We start from the raw sequence: 17,973 nt of genomic DNA on the forward strand, positions 1-17,973 counted from the left end.
AAGCTTTCTGAGAAACTTCTTTGTGTTCTGTGAAATCATCTCCCAGAGTTACAGCTTTCGCCTCAAGAAGTCTTTCGCTAAGACAGTTCTTGTGGAATTGGCAAAGTGATATTTGGAAGCCCATAGAGGGCTATGGTGAAAAAGGAAATATCCTCAGATGAAATCTGGAAAGAAGTTTTCTGAGAAACTGCTTAGTGTTCTGTTAATCCATGTCACAGGGTTACATCTGTATTTCGTGGATCTCTTTGCTAGCCTCATTTCTGTGGAATCTAAGAACAGATATTTCGGATCCCTTTGAAGACTATAAGGCCAAAGGAAATATAATCCGATAACAAAGAGAAAGAAGTTTTCTGAGAAACTTCTTTGTGTTCTGTGCAATCATCTCACAGAGTTACAGTTTTCCCCTCAAGAAGCCTTTCGCTAAGACAGTTCTTGTGGAATTGGCAAAGTAATATTTGGAAGCCCTTAGAGGGATATTGTGAAAAAGGAAATATCCTCAGATGAAATCTGGAAAGAGGCTTTCTGAGAAACTGCTTAGTGTTCCGTTAATTCATCTCACAGAGTTACATCTGTATTTCGTGGATCTCTTTGCTAGCCTTATTTCTGTGGAATCTGAGAACAGATATTTCGGATCCCTTGGAAGACTATAGGGCCAAAGGGAATATCCTCCGATAACAAAGAGCAAGAAGCTTTCTGAGAAACTTCTTTGTGTTCTGTGAAATCATCTCACAGAGTTACAGCTTTCCACTCAAGAAGCCTTTCAATAACACAGTTCTTGTGGAATTGGGAAAGTGATATTTGGAAGCCCATAGAGGGCTATGGTGAAAATGGAAATATCCTCAGATGAAATCTGGAAAGAAGCTTTCTGAGAAACTGCTTCGTGTTCTGTTAATTCATCTCACAGCGTTACATCTGTATTTTGAGGATCTCTTTGGTAGCCTTATTTCTGTGGAATCTGAGAACAGATATTTCGGATCCCTTGGAAGACTATAGGGCCAAAGGAAATATCCTCCGATAACAAAGAGAAAGAAGCTTTCTGAGAAAGTTCTTTGTGTTCTGTGAAATCATCTCACAAAGTTACAGCTTTCGCCTCAAGAAGCCTTTCGCTAAGACAGTTCTTGTGGAATTGGCAAAGTAATATTTGGAAGCCCTTAGAGGGATATTGTGAAAATGGAAATATCCTCAGATGAAATCTGGAAAGAGGCTTTCTGAGAAACTGCTTAGTGTTCCGTTAATTCATCTCACAGAGTTACATCTGTATTTCGTGGATCTCTTTGCTAGCCTTATTTCTGTGGAATCTGAGGACAGATATTTCGGATCCCTTGGAAGACTATAGGCCCAAAGGAAATATCCTCGGATAACAAAGAGCAAGAAGCTTTCTGAGAAACATCTTTGTGTTCAGTGAAGTCATCTCACAGAGTTACAGCTTTCCACTCAAGAAGCCTTTCACTAACACAGTTCTTGTGGAATTGGGAAAGTGATATTTGGAAGCCCATAGAGGGCTATGGTGAAAATGGAAATATCCTCAGATGAAATCTGTAAAGAAGCTTTCTGAGAAAATGCTTAGTTTTCTGTTTATTCATATCACAGCGTTACATCTGTATTTTGTGGACCTCTTTGGTAGCCTTATTTCTGTGGAATCTGAGAACAGATATTTCGGATCCCTTGGAAGACTATAGGGCCAAAGGAAATATCCTCCGATTACAAAGAGAAAGAAGCTTTCTGAGAAACTTCTTTGTGTTCTGTGAATTCATCTCTCGGAGTTACAGCTTTCCCCTCAAGAAGCCTTTCGGTAAGACAGTTCTTGTGGAATTGGCAAAGTGATATTTGGAATCCCAAAGAGGGCTATGGTGAAAAAGGAAATATCCTCAGATGAAATCTGGAAAGAAGCTTTCTGAGAAACTGCTTAGTGTTCTGTTAATTGAACTCAGAGAGTTGCATCTGTATTTCGTGGATCTCGTTGCAAGCCTTATTTCTGTGAATCTGAGAACAGATATTTCGGATCCCTTTGAAGACTATAGGGCCAAAGGAAATATAATCCCATAACAAAGAGAAAGAAGCTTTCTGAGAAACTTCTTGGTGTTCTGTGAAATCATCTCACAGAGTTACCACGTTCCCCTCAAGAAACCTTTCGCTAAGACAGTTCTTGTGGAATTGGCAAAGTGATATTTGGAAGCCCATAGAGAGATATTGTGAAAATGGAAATATCCTCAGATGAAATCTGGAAAGAAGCTTTCTGAGAAACTGCTTAGTGTTCTGTTAATTCATCTCACAGAGTTACATTTGTGTTTCGTGGATCTCTTTGCTAGCCTTATTTCTGTGGAATCTGAGAAGAGATATTTCGGATCCCTTGGAAGACTATAGGGCCAATGGAAATATCCTCCGATACCAAAGAGAAAGAAGCCTTCTGAGAAACTTCTTTGTGTTCTGTGAAATCATCTCACAGAGTTACAGCTTTCCCCTCAAGAAGCCTTTCGCTAAGCCAGTTCTTGTGGAATAGGAAAAGTGATATTTGGAAGGCCATAGAGGGCTATGGTGAAAAAGGAAATATCCTCAGATGAAATCTGGAAAGAAGCTTACGGAGAAACTGCTTAGTGTTCTGTTAATTCATCTCACAGAGTTACATCTGTATTTCGTGGATCTCTTTGCTAGCCTTATTTCTGTGGAATCTGAGAACAGATATTTCCCATCCCTTTGAAGACTATAGGGCCAAAGGAAATATCCTCAGATAACAAAGAGAAAGAAGCTTTCTGAGAAACTTCTTTGTGTTCTGTGAAATCATCTCCCAGAGTTACAGCTTTCGCCTCAAGAAACCTTTCGCTAAGACAGTTCTTGTGGAATTGGCAAAGTGATACTTGGAAGCCCATAGAGGGCTATGGTGAAAAAGGAAATATCCTCACATGAAATCTGGAAAGAAGTTTTCTGAGAAACTCCTTAGTGTTTTGTTAATCCATCTCACAGAGTTACATCTGTATTTCGTGGATCTCTTTGCTAGCCTTATTTCTGTGGAATGTGAGAACAGATATTTCGGATCCCTTTGAAGACTATAGGGCCAAAGGAAATATAGTCCGATAACAAAGAGAAAGAAGTTTTCTGAGAAACTTCTTTGTGTTCTGTGAAATCATCTCTCGGAGTTACAGCTTTCCCCTCAAGAAGCCTTTCGCTAAGACAGTTCCTGTGGAATTGGCAAAGTGATATTTGGAAGCCCATAGAGGACTATGGTGAAAAAGGAAATATCCTCAGATGAAATCTGGAAAGAAGCATTCTGAGAAACTGCTTAGTGTTCTGTTAATTCATCTCACAGCGTTACATCTGTATTTTGTGGATCTCTTGGCTAGCCTTATTTCTGTGGAATCTGAGAACAGATATTTCGGATCCCTTTGAAGACTATAGGGCCAAAGGAAATATCCTCCGATAACAAAGAGAAAGAAGCTTTCTGAGAAACTTCTTTGTGTTCTGTGAATTCATCTCTCGGAGTTACAGCTTTCCCCTCAAGAAGCCTTTCGCTAAGACAGGTCTTGTGGAATTGGATAAGTGCTATTTGGAAGCCCATAGAGGACTATGGTGAAAAAGGAAATATCCTCAGATGAAATCTGGAAAGAAGCTTTCTGTGAAACTGCTTAGTGTTCTGTTAATTCAACTCACAGAGTTGCATCTGTATTTCGTGGATCTCTTTGCTAGCCTTATTTCTCTGGAATCTGGGAACAGATATTTCGGATACCTTTGAAGACTATAGGGCGAAAGGAAATATCCTGCGATAACAAAGAGAAAGAAGCTTTCTGAGAAACTTCTTTGTGTTCTGTGAAATCATCTAACAAAGTTACAGCTTTTGCCTCAAGAAGCCTTTCGCTAAGACAGTTCTTGTGGAATTGGCAAAGTGATATTCGGAAGCCCATAGAGGGCTATGGTGAAAAAGGAAATATCCTCAGATGAAATCTGTAAAGAAGCTTTCTGAGAAACTGCGAAGTGCTCTGTTAATTCATCTCACAGAGTTACAACTGTATTTCGTGGATCTCTTTGCTAGCCTTATTTCTGTGGAATCTGAGAACAGATATTTCGGATCCCTTGGAATACTATAGGGCCAAAAAAATATCCTCCGATAACAAAGAGAAAGAAGCTTTCTGAGAAACTTCTTTGTGTTCTGTGAAATCATCTCACAGAGTTACACCTTTCGGCTCAAGAAGCCTTTCGCTAAGACAGTTCTTGTGGAATTGGGAAAGTGATATTTGGAAGCCCATATTGGGCAATGGTGAAAACGGAAATATCCTCAGATGAAATCTGGAAAGAAGATTTCTGAGAAACTGCTTAGTGTTCTGTTAATTCATCTCACAGAGTTACATCTGTATTTCGTGGATCTCTTTGCTAGCCTTATTTCTGTGCAATCTGAGAAGAGATATTTTGGATCACTTGGAAGACTATAGGGCCAAAGGAAATATCCTCCGATAAAAAAGAGAAAGAAGCATTCTGAGAAACTTCTTTGTGTTCTGTGAAATCATCTCACAGAGTTACAGCTTTCCACTCAAGAAGCCTTTCACTAACACAGGCCGTGTGGAATTGGGAAAGTGATATTTGGAAGCCCATAGAGGGCTATGGTGAAAATGGAAATATCCTCAGATGAAATCTGGAAAGAAGCTTTCTGAGAAACTGCTTAGTGTTCTGTTAATTCAACTCAGAGAGTTGCATCTGTATTTTGTGGATCTCTTTGCTAGCCTTATTTCTGTGGAATCTGAGAACAGATATTTCGGTTCCCTTTGAAGACTATAGGGCCAAAGGAAATAGCCTCCGATAACAAAGAGAAAGAAGCTTTCTGAGAAACTTCTTTGTGTTCTGTGAAATCATCTCTCGGAGTTACAGCTTTCCCCTCAAGAAGCCTTTCGGTAAGACAGTTCTTGTGGAATTGGCAAAGTGATATTTGGAAGCCCATAGAGGGCTATGGTGAAAAAGGAAATATCCTCAGATGAAATCTGGAAAGAAGCTTTCTGAGAAACTGCTTAGTGTTCTGTTAATTCAACTCAGAGTGTTGCATCTGTATTTCGTGGATCTCTTTGCTAGCCTTATTTCTGTGGAATCTGAGAACAGATATTTCGGATCCCTTTGAAGACTATAGGGCCAAAGGAAATATCCTCCGATAACAAAGAGAAAGAAGCTTTCTGAGAAACTTCTTTGTGTTCTGTGAAATCATCTCACAGAGTTACAGCTTTCGCCTCAAGAAGCCTTTCGCTAAGACAGTTCTTGTGGAATTGGCAAAGTGATATTTGGAAGCCCATAGAGGGCTATGGTGAAAAAGGAAATATCCTCACATGAAATCTGGAAAGAAGTTTTCTGAGAAACTGCTTAGTGTTCTGTTAATCCATCTCACAGAGTTACATCTGTATTTCGTGGATCTCTTTGCTAGCCTTATTTCTGTGGAATCTGAGAACAGATATTTCGGATCCCTTTGAAGACTATAGGGCCAAAGGAAATATAATCCGATAACAAAGAGAAAGAAGCTTTCTGAGAAACTTCTTTGTGTTCTGTGAAATCATCTCACAGAGTTACAGCTTTCTCCTCAAGAAGCCTTTCGCTAAGACAGTTCTTGTGGAATTGGCAAAGTAATATTTGGAAGCCCATAGAGGGATATTGTGAAAATGGAAATATCCTCAGATGAAATCTGGAAAGAAGCTTTCTGAGAAACTGCTTAGTGTTCCGTTAATTCATCTCACAGAGTTACATCTGTATTTCGTGGATCTCTTTGCTAGCCTTATTTCTGTGGAATCTGAGAACAGATATTTCAGATCCCTTTGAAGACTATAGGGCCAAAGGAAATATCCTCCGATAACAAAGAGAAAGAAGCTTTCTGAGAAACTTCTTTGTGTTCTGTGAAATCATCTCACAGAGTTACAGCTTTCGCCTCAAGAAGCCTTTCGCTAAGACAGTTCTTGTGGAATTGGCAAAGTGATATTTGGAAGCCTTAGAGTGCTATGGTGAAAAAGGAAATATCCTCAGATGAAATCTGGAAAGAAGTTTTCTGAGAAACTGCTTAGTGCTCTGTTAATTCACCTCACAGAGTTACATCTGTATTTCGTGGATCTCTTTGCTAGCTTTAGTTCTGTGGAATCTGAGAACAGATATTTCGGATCCCTTTGAAGACTATAGGGCCAAATGAAATATCCTCCGATAACAAAGAGAAAGAAGCTTTCTGAGAAATTTCTTTGTGTTCTCTGAAATCATCTCACAGAGTTACAGCATTCCCTTCAAGAAGCCTTTCGCTAAGACAGTTCTTGTGGAATTGGCAAAGTAATATTTGGAAGCCCATAGAGGGCTATGTTGAAAAAGGAAATATCCTCACATGAAATCTGGAAAGAAGTTTTCTGAGAAACTGCTTAGTGTTCTGTTAATTCATCTCACAGAGTTACATCTGTATTTTGTGGATCTCTTTGCTAGCCTTATTTCTGTGGAATCTGAGAACAGATATTTCGGATCCCTTTGAAGACTATAGGACCAAAGGAAATATAATCCGATAACAAAGAGAAAGAAGCTTTCTGAGAAACTTCTTTGTGTTCTGTGAAATCATCTCACAGAGTTACAGCTTTCCCCTCAAGAAGCCTTTCGCTAAGACAGTTCTTGTGGAATTGGCAAAGTAATATTTGGAAGCCCATAGAGGGATATTGTGAAAATGGAAATATCCTCACATGAAATCTGGAAAGAAGCTTTCTGAGAAACTGCTTAGTGTTCCGTTAATTCATCTCACAGAGTTACATCTGTATTTCGTGGATCTCTTTGCTAGCCTTATTTCTGTGCAATCTGAGAAGAGATATTTCGGATCACTTGGAAGACTATAGGGCCAAAGGAAATATCCTCCGATAACAAAGAGAAAGAAGCATTCTGAGAAACTTCTTTGTCTTCTGTGAAATCATCTCACAGAGTTACAGCTTTCCACTCAAGAAGCCTTTCACTAACACAGGCCTTGTGGAATTGGGAAAGTGATATTTGGAAGCCCCTAGAGGGCTATGGTGAAAATGGAAATATCCTCAGATGAAATCTGGAAAGAAGATTTCTGAGAAACTGCTTCGTGTTCTGTTAATTCATCTCACAGCGTTATATCTGTATTTTGTGGATCTCTTTGGTAGTCTTCTTTCTGTGGAATCTGAGAACAGATATTTCGGATCCCTTTGAAGACTATAGGGCCAAAGGAAATAGCCTCCGATAACAAAGAGAAAGAAGCTTTCTGAGAAACTTCTTTGTGTTCTGTGAAATCATCTCTCGGAGTTACAGCTTTCCCCTCAAGAAGCCTTTCGGTAAGACAGTTCTTGTGGAATTGGCAAAGTGATATTTGGAAGCCCATAGAGGACTATGGTGAAAAAGGAATTATCCTCAGATGAAATCTGGAAAGAAGCTTTCTGAGAAACTGCTTCGTGTTCTGTTAATTCATCTCACAGCGTTACATCTGTATTTTGAGGATCTCTTTGGTAGCCTTATTTCTGTGGAATCTGAGAACAGATATTTCGGATCCCTTGGAAGACTATAGGGCCAAAGGAAATATCCTCCGATAACAAAGAGAAAGAAGCTTTCTGAGAAACTTCTTTGTGTTCTGTGAAATCATCTCACAGAGTTACATCTTTCGCCTCAAGAAGCCTTTCGCTAAGATAGTTCTTGTGCAATTGGCAAAGTGATATTTGGAAGCCCATAGAGGGCTATGGTGAAAAAGGAAATATCCTCAGATGAAATCTGGAAAGAAGTTTTCTGAGAAACTGCTTAGTGTTCTGTTAATCCATCTCACAGAGTTACATCTGTATTTCGTGGATCTCTTTTCTAGCCTTATTACTGTGTAATCTGAGAACAGATATTTCGGATCCCTTTGAAGACTACAGGGCCAAAGGAAATATAATCCGATAACACAGAGAAAGAAGTGTTCTGAGAAACTTCTTTGTGTTCTGTGAAATCATCTCACAGAGTTACAGCTTTCCCCTCAAGAAGCCTTTCGCTAAGACAGTTCTTGTGGAATTGGCAAAGTGATATTTGGAAGCCCATAGAGGGCTTTGGTGAAAAAGGAAATATCCTCAGATGAAATCTGGAAAGAAGCTTTCTGTGAAACTGCTTAGTGTTCTGTTAATTCAACTCACAGAGTTGCATCTGTATTTCGTGGATCTCTTTGCTAGCCTTATTTCTGTGGAATCAGAGAACAGATATTTCGGATCCCTAGGAAGACTATAGGGCCAAAGGAAATATCCTCCGATAACACAGAGAAAGAAGCTTTCTGAGAAACTTCTTTGTGTTCTGTGAAATCATCTCACAAAATTACAGCTTTCGCCTCAAGAAGCCTTTCGCTAAGACAGTTCTTGTGGAATTGGCAAAGTGATATTTGGAAGCCCATGGAGGGCTATGGTGAAAAAGGAAATATCCTCAGATGAAATCTGGAAAGAAGTTTTCTGAGAAACTGCTTCGTGTTCTGTTAATTCATCTCACAGAATTACATCTGTATTTCGTGGATCTCGTTGCTAGCCTTATTTCTGTGAATCTGAGAATAGATATTTCGGATCCCTTTGAAGACTATAGGGCCAAAGGAAATATAATCCGATAACAAAGAGAAAGAAGCTTTCTGAGAAACTTCTTTGTGTTCTGTGAAATCATCTCACAGAGTTACAGCTTTCCCCTCAAGAAGCCTTTCGCTAAGACAGTTCTTGTGGAATTGGCAAAGTGATATTTGGAAGCCCATAGAGGACTATGGTGAAAAAGGAAATATCCTCAGATGAAATCTGAAAAGAAGCTTTCCGTGAAACTGCTTAGTGTTCTGTTAATTCAACTCACAGAGTTGCATCTGTATTTCGTGGATCTCTTTGCTAGCCTTATTTCTGTGGAATCAGAGAACAGATATTTCGGATCCCTAGGAAGACTATAGGGCCAAAGGAAATATCCTCCGATAACACAGAGAAAGAAGCTTTCTGAGAAACTTCTTTGTGTTCTGTGAAATCATCTCACAAAATTACAGCTTTCGCCTCAAGAAGCCTTTCGCTAAGACAGTTCTTGTGGAATTGGCAAAGTGATATTTGGAAGCCCATGGAGGGCTATGGTGAAAAAGGAAATATCCTCAGATGAAATCTGGAAAGAAGTTTTCTGAGAAACTGCTTAGTGTTCTGTTAATTCATCTCACAGAGTTACATCTGTATTTCGTGGATCTCGTTGCTAGCCTTATTTCTGTGAATCTGAGAATAGATATTTCGGATCCCTTTGAGGACTATAGGGCCAAAGGAAATATAATCCGATAACAAAGAGAAAGAAGCTTTCTGAGAAACTTCTTTGTGTTCTGTGAAATCATCTCACAGAGTTACAGCTTTCCCCTCAAGAAGCCTTTCGCTAAGACAGTTCTTGTGGAATTGGCAAAGTGATATTTGGAAGCCCATAGAGGACTATGGTGAAAAAGGAAATATCCTCAGATGAAATCTGAAAAGAAGCTTTCTGTGAAACTGCTTAGTGTTCTGTTAATTCAACTCACAGAGTTGCATCTGTATTTCGTGGATCTCTTTGCTAGCCTTATTTCTGTGGAATCAGAGAACAGATATTTCGGATCCCTAGGAAGACTATAAGGCCAAAGGAAATATCCTCCGATAACACAGAGAAAGAAGCTTTCTGAGAAACTTCTTTGTGTTCTGTGAAATCATCTCACAAAGTTACAGCTTTCGCCTCAAGAAGCCTTTCGCTAAGACAGTTCTTGGGGAATTGGCAAAGTGATATTTGGAAGCCCATGGAGGGCTATGGTGAAAAAGGAAATATCCTCAGATGAAATCTGCAAAGAAGTTTTCTGAGAAACTGCTTAGTGTTCTGTTAATTCATCTCACAGAGTTACATCTGTATTTCCTGGATCTCGTTGCTAGCCTTATTTCTGTGAATCTGAGAATAGATATTTCGGATCCCTTTGAAGACTATAGGGCCAAAGGAAATATAATCCGATAACAAAGAGAAAGAAGCTTTCTGAGAAACTTCTTTGTGTTCTGTGAAATCATCTCACAGAGTTACAGCTTTCCCCTCAAGAAGCCTTTCGCTAAGACAGTTCTTGTGGAATTGGCAAAGTGATATTTGGAAGCCCATAGAGGACTATGGTGAAAAAGGAAATATCCTCAGATGAAATCTGAAAAGAAGCTTTCTGTGAAACTGCTTAGTGTTCTGTTAATTCAACTCACAGAGTTGCATCTGTATTTCGTGGATCTCTTTGCTAGCCTAATTTCCGTGGAATCTGAGAACAGATATTTCAGATCCCTTTGAAGACTATAGGGCCAAAGGAAATATAATCCGATAACAAAGAGAAAGAAGCTTTCTGAGAAACTTCTTTGTGTTCTGTGAAATCATCTCACAGAGTTACAGCTTTCGCCTCAAGAAGCCTTTCGCTAAGACAGTTCTTGTGGAATTGGCAAAGTAATATTTGGAAGCCCTTAGAGGGATATTGTGAAAATGGAAATATCCTCAGATGAAATCTGGAAAGAGGCTTTCTGAGAAACAGCTTAGTGTTCCGTTAATTCATCTCACAGAGTTACATCTGTATTTCGTGGATCTCTTTGCTAGCCTTATTTCTGTGGAATCTGAGAAGAGATATTTCGGATCCCTTGGAAGACTATAGGGCCAAAGGAAATATCCTCCGATAACAAAGAGAAAGAAGCTTTCTGAGAAACTTCTTTGTGATCTGTGAAATCATCTCACAGAGTTAAAGCTTTCCTCTCAAGAAGACTTTCACTAACACAGTTCTTGTGGAATTGGGAAAGTGATATTTGGAAGCCCATAGAGGGCAATGGTGAAAATGGAAATATCCTCAGATGAAATCTGTAAAGAAGCTTTCTGAGAAAATGCTTAGTGTTCTGTTAATTCATCTCACAGCGTTACATCTGTATTTTGTGGATCTCTTTGGTAGCCTTATTTCTGTGGAATCTGAGAACAGATATTTCGGATCCCTTGGAAGACTATAGGGCCAAAGGAAATATCCTCCGATAACAAAGAGAAAGAAGCTTTCTGAGAAACTTCTTTGTGTTCTGTGAATTCATCTATCGGAGTTACAGCTTTCCCCTCAAGAAGCCTTTCGGTAAGACAGTTCTTGTGGAATTGGCAAAGTGATATTTGGAAGCCCATAGAGGGCTATGGTGAAAAAGGAAATATCCTCAGATGAAATCTGGAAAGAAGCTTTCTGAGAAACTGCTTAGTGTTCTGTTAATTCAACTCAGAAAGTTGCATCTGTATTTCGTGGATTTCTTTGCTAGCCTTATTTCTGTGGAATCTGAGAACAGATATTTCGGATCCCTTTGAAGACTATAGGGCCAAAGGAAATATCCTCCGATAACAAAGAGAAAGAAGCTTTCTGAGAAACTTCTTTGTGTTCTGTGAAATCATCTCACAGAGTTACAGCTTTGCCCTCAAGAAGCCTTTCGCTAAGACAGTTCTTGTGGAATTGGCAAAGTAATATTTGGAAGCCCATAGAGGGATATTGTGAAAATGGAAATATCCTCAGATGAAATCTGGAAAGAAGCTTTCTGAGAAACTGCTTAATATTCCGTTAATTCATCTCACAGAGTTACATCTGTATTTCGTGGATCTCGTTGCTAGCCTTATTTCTGTGAATCTGAGAACAGATATTTCGGATCCCATTGAGGACTATAGGGCCAAAGGAAATATAATCCCATAACAAAGAGATAGAAGCTTTCTGAGAAACTTCTTTGTGTTCTGTGAAATCATCTCACAGAGTTACCGCTTTCCCCTCAAGAAGCCTTTCGCTAAGACAGTTCTTGTGGAATTGGCAAAGTGATATTTGGAAGCCCTTAGAGGGATATTGTGAAAATGGAAATATCCTCAGATGAAATCTGGAAAGAAGCTTTCTGAGAAACTGCTTAGTGTTCTGTTAATTCATCTCACAGAGTTACATTTGTGTTTCGTGGATCTCTTTGCTAGCCTTATTTCTGTGGAATCTGAGAAGAGATGTTTCGGATCCCTTGGAAGACTATAGGGCCAATGGAAATATCCTCCGATACCAAAGAGAAAGAAGCCTACTGAGAAACTTCTTTGTGTTCTGTGAAATCAGCTCACAGAGTTACAGCTTTCCCCTCAAGAAGCCTTTCGCTAAGACAGTTCTTGTGGAATAGAAAAAGTGATATTTGGAAGGCCATAGAGGGCTATGGTGAAAAAGGAAATATCCTCAGATGAAATCTGGAAAGAAGCTTACGGAGAAACTGCTTAGTGTTCTGTTAATTCATCTCACAGAGTTACATCTGTATTTCGTGGATCTCTTTGCTAGACTATTTCTGTGGAATCTGAGAACAGATATTTCCCATCCCTTTGAAGACTATAGGGCCAAAGGAAATATAATCCGATAACAAAGAGAAAGAAGTTTTCTGAGAAACTTCTTTGTGTTCTGTGCAATCATCTCACAGAGTTACAGCTTTCCCCTCAAGAAGCCTTTCGCTAAGACAGTTCTTGTGGAATTGGCAAAGTAATATTTGGAAGCCCTTAGAGGGATATTGTGAAAAAGGAAATATCCTCAGATGAAATCTGGAAAGAGGCTTTCTGAGAAACTGCTTAGTGTTCCGTTAATTCATCTCACAGAGTTACATTTGTATTTCGTGGATCTCTTTGCTAGCCTTATTTCTGTGGAATCTGAGAACAGATATTTCGGATCCCTTGGAAGACTATAGGGCCAAAGGAAATATCCTCCGATAACAAAGAGCAAGAAGCTTTCTGAGAAACTTCTTTGTGTTCTGTGAAATCATCTCACAGAGTTACAGCTTTCCACTCAAGAAGCCTTTCAATAACACAGTTCTTGTGGAATTGGGAAAGTGATATTTGGAAGCCCATAGAGGGCTATGGTGAAAATGGAAATATCCTCAGATGAAATCTGGAAAGAAGCTTTCTGAGAAACTGCTTCGTGTTCTGTTAATTCATCTCACAGCGTTACATCTGTATTTTGAGGATCTCTTTGGTAGCCTTATTTCTGTGGAATCTGAGAACAGATATTTCGGATCCCTTGGAAGACTATAGGGCCAAAGGAAATATCCTCCGATAACAAAGAGAAAGAAGCTCTCTGAGAAAGTTCTTTGTGTTCTGTGAAATCATCTCACAGAGTTACAGCTTTCGCCTCAAGAAGCCTTTCGCTAAGACAGTTCTTGTGGAATTGGTAAAGTAATATTTCGAAGCCCTTAGAGGGATATTGTGAAAATGGAAATATCCTCAGATGAAATCTGGAAAGAGGCTTTCTGAGAAACTGCTTAGTGTTGCGTTAATTCATCTCACAGAGTTACATCTGTATTTCGTGGATCTCTTTGCTAGCCTTATTTCTGTGGAATCTGAGGACAGATATTTCGGATCCCTTGGAAGACTATAGGGCCAAAGGAAATATCCTCGGATAACAAAGAGCAAGAAGCTTTCTGAGAAACTTCTTTGTGTTCTGTGAAATCATCTCACAGAGTTACAGCTTTCCACTCAAGAAGCCTTTCACTAACACAGTTCTTGTGGAATTGGGAAAGTGATATTTGGAAGCCCATAGAGGGCTATGGTGAAAATGGAAATATCCTCAGATGAAATCTGTAAAGAAGCTTTCTGAGAAAATGCTTAGTGTTCTGTTTATTCATATCACAGCGTTACATCTGTATTTTGTGGACCTCTTTGGTAGCCTTATTTCTGTGGAATCTGAGAACAGATATTTCGGATCCCTTGGAAGACTATAGGGCCAAAGAAAATATCTTCCGATTACAAAGAGAAAGAAGCTTTCTGAGAAACTTCTTTGTGTTCTGTGAATTCATCTCTCGGAGTTACAGCTTTCCCCTCAAGAAGCCTTTCGGTAAGACAGTTCTTGTGGAATTGGCAAAGTGATATTTGGAATCCCAAAGTGGGCTATGGTGAAAAAGGAAATATCCTCAGATGAAATCTGGAAAGAAGCTTTCTGAGAAACTGCTTAGTGTTCTGTTAATTGAACTCAGAGAGTTGCATCTGTATTTCGTGGATCTCGTTGCAAGCCTTATTTCTGTGAATCTGAGAACAGATATTTCGGATCCCTTTGAAGACTATAGGGCCAAAGGAAATATAATCCCATAACAAAGAGAAAGAAGCTTTCTGAGAAACTTCTTGGTGTTCTGTGAAATCATCTCACAGAGTTACCACGTTCCCCTCAAGAAACCTTTCGCTAAGACAGTTCTTGTGGAATTGGCAAAGTGATATTTGGAAGCCCATAGAGAGATATTGTGAAAATGGAAATATCCTCAGATGAAATCTGGAAAGAAGCTTTCTGAGAAACTGCTTAGTGTTCTGTTAATTCATCTCACAGAGTTACATTTGTGTTTCGTGGATCTCTTTGCTAGCCTTATTTCTGTGGAATCTGAGAAGAGATATTTCGGATCCCTTGGAAGACTATAGGGCCAATGGAAATATCCTCCGATACCAAAGAGAAAGAAGCCTTCTGAGAAACTTCTTTGTGTTCTGTGAAATCATCTCACAGAGTTACAGCTTTCCCCTCAAGAAGCCTTTCGCTAAGCCAGTTCTTGTGGAATAGGAAAAGTGATATTTGGAAGGCCATAGAGGGCTATGGTGAAAAAGGAAATATCCTCAGATGAAATCTGGAAAGAAGCTTACGGAGAAACTGCTTAGTGTTCTGTTAATTCATCTCACAGAGTTACATCTGTATTTCGTGGATCTCTTTGCTAGCCTTATTTCTGTGGAATCTGAGAACAGATATTTCCCATCCCTTTGAAGACTATAGGGCCAAAGGAAATATCCTCCGATAACAAAGAGAAACAAGCTTTCTGAGAAACTTCTTTGAGATCTGTGAAATCATCTCACAGAGTTACAGCTTTCGCCTCAAGAAGCCTTTCGCTAAGACAGTTCTTGTGGAATTTGCAAAGTGATATTTGGAAGCCCAGAGAGGGCTATGCTGAAAAAGGATATTCTCAGATGAAATCTGGAAAGAAGAATTATGAGAAACTGCTCTGTGATATGTGACTTCCACTCACAGAGTTACATCTGTACTTCGTGGATCTCTTTGCTAGCCTTATTTCTGTGGAATCTGAGAACAGATATTTCGGATCCTTTGGAAGACTATAGGGCCAAAGGAATTATCCTCCGATAACAACGAGAAAGAAGCTTTCTGAGAAACTTCTTTGTGTTCTGTGAAATCATCTTTCGGAGTTACAGCTTTCCCCTCAAGAAGCCTTTCGCTAAGACAGGTGTTGTGGAATTGGATAAGTGATATTTGGAAGCCCATAGAGGACTATATGAAAAAGGAAATATCCTCAGATGAAATCTGGAAAGAAGCATACGGAGAAACTGCTTAGTGTTCTGTTAATTCAACTCACAGAGTTGCATCTGTATTTCGTGGATTTCTTTGCTAGCCTTATTTCTGTGGAATCTGGGAACAGATATTTCGGATCCCTTTGAAGACTATAGGGCGAAAGGAAATATCCTGCGATAACAAAGAGAAAGAAGCTTTCTGAGAAACTTCTTTGTGTTCTGTGAAATCATCTAACAAAGTTACATATTTTGCCTCAAGAAGCCTTTCGCTAAGACAGTTCTTGTGGAATTGGCAAAGTGATATTTGGAAGCCCATAGAGGGCTACGGTGAAAAAGGAAATATCCTCACATGAAATCTGGAAAGGAGTTTTCTGAGAAACTGCTTAGTGTTCTGTTAATTCATGTCACAGAGTTACATCTGTATTTCGTGGATCTCTTTGCTAGCCTTATTTCTGTGGAATCTGAGAACAGATATTTCAGATCCCTTTGAAGACTATAGGGCCAAAGGAAATATCCTCCGATAACAAAGAGAAAGAAGCTTTCTGAGAAACTTCTTTGTGTTCTGTGAAATCATCTCACAGAGTTACAGCTTTCGACTCAAGAAGCCTTTCGCTAAGACAGTTCTTGTGGAATTGGCAAAGTGATATTTGGAAGCCCTTAGAGTGCTATGGTGAAAAAGGAAATATCCTCAGATGAAATCTGGAAAGAAGTTTTCTGAGAAACTGCTTAGTGTTCTGTTAATTCACCTCACAGAGTTACATCTGTATTTCGTGGATCTCTTTGCTAGCCTTAGTTCTGTGGAATCTGAGAACAGATATTTCGGATCCCTTTGAAGACTATAGGGCCAAATGAAATATCCTCCGATAACAAAGAGAAAGAAGCTTTCTGAGAAACTTCTTTGAGTTCTCTGAAATCATCTCACCGAGTTACAGCATTCCCCGCAAGAAGCCTCTCGCTAAGACAGTTCTTGTGGAATTGGCAAAGTAATATTTGGAAGCCCATCAAGGGCTATGTTGAAAAAGGAAATATCCTCACATGAAATCTGGAAAGAAGTTTTCTGAGAAACTGCTTAGTGTTCTGTTAATTCATCTCACAGAGTTACATCTGTATTTTGTGGATCTCTTTGCTAGCCTTATTTCTGTGGAATCTGAGAACAGATATTTCGGATCCCTTTGAAGACTATAGGACCAAAGGAAATATAATCCGATAACAAAGAGAAAGAAGCTTTCTGAGAAACTTCTTTGTGTTCTGTGAAATCATCTCACAGAGTTACAGCTTTCCCCTCAAGAAGCCTTTCGCTAAGACAGTTCTTGTGGAATTGGCAAAGTAATATTTGGAAGCCCATAGAGGGATATTGTGAAAATGGAAATATCCTCACATGAAATCTGGAAAGAAGCTTTCTGAGAAACTGCTTAGTGTTCCCTTAATTCATCTCACAGAGTTACATCTGTATTTCGTGGATCTCTTTGCTAGCCTTATTTCTGTAGAATCTGGGAACAGATATTTCGGATACCTTTGAAGACTATAGGGCGAAAGGAAATATCCTGCGATAACAAAGAGAAAGAAGCTTTCTGAGAAACTTCTTTGTGTTCTGTGAAATCATCTAACAAAGTTACAGCTTTTGCCTCAAGAAGCCTTTCGCTAAGACAGTTCTTGTGGAATTGGCAAAGTGATATTCGGAAGCCCATAGAGGGCTATGGTGAAAAAGGAAATATCCTCAGATGAAATCTGGAAAGAAGTTTTCTGAGAAACTGCTTAGTGTTCTGTTAATTCATCTCACAGAGTTACATCTGTATTTCGTGGATCTCGTTGCTAGCCTTATTTCTGTAGAATCTGAGAACAGATATTTCGGATCCCTTTGAAGACTATAGGGCCAATGGAAATATCCTCCGATAACAAAGAGAAAGAAACTTTCTGAGAAACTTCTTTGTGTTCTGTGAAATCATCTCTCGGAGTTACAGCTTTCCCCTCAAGAAGCCTTTCGGTAAGACAGTTCTTGTGGAAATGGCAAAGTGATATTTGGAATCCCATTGAGGGCTATTGTGAAAAAGGAAATATCCTCAGATGAAATCTGTAAAGAAGCTTTCTGAGAAACTGCTAAGTGCTGTGTTAATTCATCTCACAGAGTTACATCTGTATTTCGTGGATCTCTTTGCTAGCCTTATTTCTGTGGAATCTGAGAACAGATATTTCGGATCCCTTGGAATACTATAGCGCCAAAAAAATATCCTCCGATAACAAAGAGAAAGAAGCTTTCTGAGAAACTTCTTTGTGTTCTGTGAAATCATCTCACCGAGTTACACCTTTCGCCTCAAGAAGCCTTTCGCTAAGACAGTTCTTGTGGAATTGGGAAGGTGATATTTGGAAGCCCATATTGGGCAATGGTGAAAACGGAAATATCCTCAGATGAAATCTGGAAAGAAGATTTCTGAGAAACTGCTTAGTGGTCTGTTAATTCATCTCACAGAGTTACATCTGTTTTTCGTGGACCTCTTTGCTAGCCTTATTTCTGTGGAATCTGAGAACAGATATTTCGGATCCCTTTGAAGACTATAGGGCCAAAGGAAATATCCTCCGATAACAAAGAGAAAGAAGCTTTCTGAGAAACTTCTTTGTGTTCTGTGAAATCATCTCTCGGAGTTACAGCTATCCCCTCAAGAAGCCTTTCGCTAAGACAGTTCCTGTGGAATTGGCAAAGTGATATTTGGAAGCCCATAGAGGACTATGGTGAAAAAGGAAATA

The sequence above is a fragment of the Macaca fascicularis genome, chromosome 13 (genome assembly GCF_037993035.2).
Source record: "Macaca fascicularis isolate 582-1 chromosome 13, T2T-MFA8v1.1".
Lineage (NCBI taxonomy): Eukaryota > Metazoa > Chordata > Mammalia > Primates > Cercopithecidae > Macaca > Macaca fascicularis.